Raw genomic sequence first — 5,353 nt, 5'->3', positions numbered from 1 at the left:
AGGAGGGCCCCAGGTGAGCAGTGGGGAGTGGAGCTTGGCTGCAGCAGGAGCCAGGTGGCCATGCTGTGGGTTCCGACGCCCCCTCGGCTCAGAGCCGCCTCCTCCTTCCTCGACTGTGTGAGGCAGCTGCTCTTGGGTTGCAGGCAGAAGGTGTGGAGCGAGGCCTGGCCCGGCCTGCTCCACACCAAACTCTGTTTCGCGGTCTGGCAAGACTAAGGGTGGCCCTGGGCGTTGCCAGATGAACCCCTGGGATTCTCAGCGACCACGAGCATGTGGCTTAGTATGTGTGGAGGGTCCCCTGCCTCTCTAATTCCATGTGGAGCCTTCATGGGGGCAGGGGTTTGTCCAGAGGTCAACAAGCTGGCCCTCCTCTCTCAGAGGGCCCTGATGCAAGCATCCCCCTACCGCCCTTCCAGGCTGACTTCTGTCTGTTTCTCCTGCAGAGTGAGCTGGACTTGGAAAAGGGCCTGGAGATGAGAAAATGGGTCCTGTCTGGAATCCTGGCTAGTGAGGAGACTTACCTGAGCCACCTGGAGGCACTGCTGCTGGTGAGGAGGGTTTAGGGAGCTGAGCAGGGCAGGAAGGGGGAGGATGACAGGGTTGGGGAGCCTCTTTGCCCTTAAGTCCTAGGTCAGCTGTCAGAGCCTGGGTGCAGCTTGCCATCCCTGGAGTGGATACCAGTGGAAGACTGAGTTGCCAAACCAAGCTGGTTTTAAAATTGTATTTGTTATGTAATTTAAAAATAAAAGTGCATATGTCAGGTAACCATGACTGTCTACTGTCATACAATGCACCCGACAGATGGCAGCCCCTCTCACCTGTGCTACCTCACCTGTGTCCTGTTTCAGCCCATGAAGCCTTTGAAAGCTGCTGCCACCACCTCTCAGCCGGTACTGACGAGTCAGCAGATTGAGACCATCTTCTTCAAAGTGCCTGAGCTCTATGAGATCCACAAGGAGTTCTATGATGGGCTCTTTCCCCGCGTGCAGCAGTGGAGCCACCAGCAGCGGGTGGGCGACCTCTTCCAGAAGCTGGTGAGTGACCCAGGGCCGGTTCTGGGACTACAGGCATGTACCACCACATCCAGCTAATGTTTTGTGTTTTTAGTAGAGACAGGTTTTTGCTATGTTGGCCAGTCTGGTCTCGAACTCCCAGCCTCAAATGATCCACCCGACTTGGCCTCCCAAAGTACTGAGATTACAGGCGTGAGCCACCATGCCCAGCCTTTTTTGTTTGTTTGTTCTTTGGTTTGTTTTTTAATTTGTATTTATTTAGATAGGTATTTTTAGAAAGAGCTGGGGACTCCCTGCGTTGTCCAGGCTGGAGTGCAGTGGCTCTTCACAGGCATGATTCCACTGCTCATCAGCATGGGAGTTTTGACCTCCTTCGTTTCCAATCTTGGTTGTTTCACTCCTTAGGCAAACTGGTGGTTCCCGATTCCTGGGAGGTCACCATATCGATGCCAAACTTAGTATGTAGTGCACTGCAGCCCAGAACTCCTGACTGAAGCCATCCTCCGGCCTCAGCCTTCAGCATGGCTGGGACTACAGGTGCGCGCCGCCACACCCTGTGTGCACACACTTTCCCTGAAGCAGGCTTCCTCCACTGGGAAACAAGTCCTCTAGGGGCAGGTGTGGCCGGAGGCCAGGCCCCCTCTAAGCGTGAAGAGCATGTGATTCCTTACAAGCCCTGCCCCCAGCACTTCTGGACTGCTGAGATACCCAGCTCTGGCCTTGGGCCTCCCCTTGGCTGATGCTGGGGACTGAGTTTTCTGCTCTGAGGTGTGGCTTTCCTGTAGGGGGACCCCTCCCTCTGCCACCCTGTGCTGCAGAACCCCCAAACTCCAAGCCAGAGCTAAGGCTTGAGGAACACACAAGGCACTTACTTTGTTCCAGTTCTTGCTTCCTGGGGCTCTTCCCGCCATGGCCAGAGAGCAGGAGGCTGTATTTTGATATATGCTGCCCCCTCCATCTTTGAAGGCCCCCCCGCCCCAATTTCTCCCTGTGTGTGTCAGCAGTTTTAAACCTAGTGGAGGGTGGTGGCTCAGGCTGGGCTCCGCGTCAGGAACCCCCCCGCCCCCACCAACGGTGGCCTGGGCGAGGGCGGGGGGCGTAGAGGCAAGGAAGCTGCAGAAAGGGAGAGTGGTGAGGGGGAAGTGAAGGAAGGGGAAGAGGAAGGGAAAAGCGAGCGAGAGGGGCAAGGAGGAAGAGGAAGCGGGGCGGAAGGGAAGCCCGGGCCGCAGACGGCGAAGAAGACAGTGGGGCTGGGGGTTGAGGCAGGAGCGAGGGCATGCCCAAGAGAGGAAACAGGGAGGCGGAAGCATGGAGGAAGGGGCAAGAGACATCATCAAAAGAGATGAGGGGAGCTCAGGGGCCGGGAAGGAGGCACATGGAAGAGTATGGGAAGAAGGAGGAATGGAGAGTCAGGGCTAGGCATTGGGAGGGCGCCAGGCTGAGAAGAGCACAAGGACGAGGGGGTCAGGCTTGGGCCTACATCTCCGGGACAGGGGTGGCCATGGTCGTGGCAGCCAGGGAGGAGGAGGCGGCGGCAGCTCGGGAGTCTGCCGCCTGCCCGGCTGCAGGGTCTACGCTCTGGCGCCTGCCGGAGGTGCTGCTGCTGCTCACCTGCTCTCACCTGGACATGCGGGCCCTCGGCTGCCTGGCCCAGGTGTGCCGCTGGCTACGGCCCTTCACCGGCTGCGACCTGTTCTGGGAGTCTTTGCTGGGCATGATGAGGACATTTGCCACTTTGTGCTGGCCAGCTTGCATATTGTCAGTGCAGGAGGAGATGGGAAGATTGGCGTTGGTAAGATTCACAGCACCTTCACTGTCAAGTACTCGGCTCATGGACAGGAGGTGAACTGTGTGGATTGCAAAGGGGGCATCACTGTGAGTGGCTCCAGGGACAGGATGGCCGAGGTGTGGCCTTTGGCCTCAGGCTGGCTGGAGCAGTGTTTACACACCATCCAGATTGAAGACTGAGTCTGGTCCATTGCTATCAGCCCATTACTCAGCTCTTTTGTGACAGGGACGGCTTGTTGCGGGCACTTCTCACCCCTGAGAGTCTGGGACCTCAACAGTGGGCAACTGATGACATACTTGGGCAGTGACTTTCTCCCAGGGGCTGGGGTGCTGGATGTCATGTATGAGTCCCCTTTCACACTCTTGTCCTGTGGCTATGACACCTACGTTCGCTACTGGGACCTCTGTACCAGTGTCCGGAAAGGTGTCATGGAGTGGGAGGAGCCCCACAGCAGCACCCTGTACTGTCTGCAGACAGATGGCAACCACTTGCTGGCCACAGGTTCCTCCTACTACAGTGTTGTACAGCTGTGAGACCGGTGCCAAAGGGCCTGCGGCTGCCTGCACACCTTCCCGCTGACATCAACCCCCTTCAGCAGCCCTGTGTACTGCCTGCGTCTCACCACCAAGCATCTCTATGCTGCACTGTCTTATGACCTCCACGTCCTGGATTTTCAAAACCCATGACTGTCGGGGCCACCCCTGCCTGTGGGCCAAGGAGACCAGCGAGTCAGGGACCTCTCTTGCCTGGAGGGTACAGTGATAGCTCCTCCCCACTGCCCCACTGTCCTCCTGGGCCTGTGACCCCAGTGCTCAGGCACCTTACACTAGAGGCTTCTGACTCCTGGGGCTTTGGGGCTTACCAGAGATGTAGTCCCTCCCAGGAACCTGTTGGAGAGGCAGGACCTGCTGCTTTAGAGGAATGAGGCTGAACCCAGGCTTTGCGACCCTGTTTGGCCAGAGCAAGGATCTGGCCTGGAGAGGCCCATCCTACATCCCTTGTTAGAGCCACGATAGCCTACGGAGTGAGGTGAGATGCTCCCACCTTCCCAGATGGTTCCTTTCTGCCCCTTCCTGGAAAGAAGGATGAGGCTGCCAGTAGCTGGCTGGCACCAGCCAGACCTCACCCTTGATTAACCTCTCGGGGCCAGGGGTTCATTCCTGGGGCACCGTGGCCTGGTTTTGCCTTGAAACCAAGAAAGGGCAAAGGGAACCCAGCAGTTCTGAGTGAGTTCTGAGCCAGCCCTGACTCAATCTGGCTGTTGAGACATGCTACAGTTTTCATTTTTGTAAAAATAAAGCTTGATTGTTCAATTGTTCACAGAAAAAAAAAAAAGCAAACACCTAGCGGACGTGACTTGGCCTGCCGCCCTCCTGAGAAACGGAGAATCGTGGTGTTGGGGAAAAAAAACACATATCCAGAGCTCTTCCCCAAATAATATTCGGAAATCACTCAGAGACTTTTTTAAAATTTTAATATCTCAGAAACACTGGAATTTAACTTTGGGAAGTTTCCGCTGGCTTCCCTGGAGGCCTTGAGGTACCTTCATGTGTCAGATGATGCAGCCGGAAGACTCGGGGGAGAGGCTGGGGTTGCAGTGGGAAGCTGTTCCCCAAAACCATGAGCTGAGTACTCATGTGTGTTCAACCTGGGCTGGGTGCTGGGGACTCCTCAAGGACAGATAGGCCCAGTGCCTGCCCTTGTCCCCATGACCAGCTCAGTAGGGTTGGCCCAGCATCGCTCCGTCAGGCTTCCCAGTTGGACAAGTCTTAGAACCAAAGGAGCTCTCAGTGCCCTGCCCAGCTCCGGTGCCTCTTCCAAGCCCAGAAACTCGTGATCCTCGTCCAGTGGTTCAGAAAGCCAGACTCAAATGCGGCTCCTGCCACCTCCTCCTGTGGGGCTGTGCGGGCTGACTTCCCTGCTCTGGGTTATGTTTCTGGCTGAAGTTTTCACAACTCAGAGTTTTTATTTTTCCAATTATTTCAAACTTACAGGAGAGCTGTAAGAATGGGGCAAAGAGCTTTAGTATAGCCTTCACCCAGATACACTGATTGTAACTTTTTGCCACATTTGCTTTATCTCTTTCTGTGCACACACAGATGCACATGCACATACACACACACACACACACAAGCACAAGATGTTTTGCCCCCTGAATACTTCATTGTATATTTGCTAAGAACAAGGATATTCTCTCCTATAACCCACAGTACAATTTGTCAAATTCAGGAAATTTCACATTCATAAGATACTATTATTTAATATGTAGTTCATATAAATTTCCCCCAAGTTAACAGTTGCATTCTTCACAGCTGTTTTCATTCCCTGATTCAGGCCCCGGTTTAAGATCATGTTATGTACTTGGTTGTCACATCTCTCTAGTCTCCTTCAATCTGTACCAGTTCCTTAGACTTTGCTTGTCTTCCATGACCTTGACTTCTTTTTTTTTTTTTTTCCCTTGAGATAGAGTCTCCCTCTGTCACCCAAGCTGGAGTGCAGTGGCACAATCTCAGCTCACTGTACCCTCCACCTCCCCAGGAGAACAGAGTGC

The 5,353-nt window shown here is 54.8% G+C and overlaps 1 protein-coding gene and 2 pseudogenes across 2 annotated transcripts in view; all 3 read left to right on the top strand.

The window, feature by feature from the left end:
- BCR (breakpoint cluster region) overlaps positions 1 to 5,353 on the top strand; it is an 814,161-nt gene that overhangs the window by 87,510 nt on the left and 721,298 nt on the right. The window lies entirely within an intron of this gene.
- Positions 667 to 1,524, top strand: LOC105546062 (annotated as a pseudogene).
- Positions 2,127 to 4,114, top strand: LOC105546063 (annotated as a pseudogene). Its single transcript, XR_001007037.1, has one exon. The product of XR_001007037.1 is annotated as an F-box/WD repeat-containing protein 4 pseudogene (transcript).

This window comes from Mandrillus leucophaeus, unplaced genomic scaffold (assembly GCF_000951045.1).
Source record: "Mandrillus leucophaeus isolate KB7577 unplaced genomic scaffold, Mleu.le_1.0 Scaffold349, whole genome shotgun sequence".
In the NCBI taxonomy this organism is placed as follows: domain Eukaryota; kingdom Metazoa; phylum Chordata; class Mammalia; order Primates; family Cercopithecidae; genus Mandrillus; species Mandrillus leucophaeus.
This window is presented reverse-complemented; position numbering and strand designations above follow the sequence as displayed.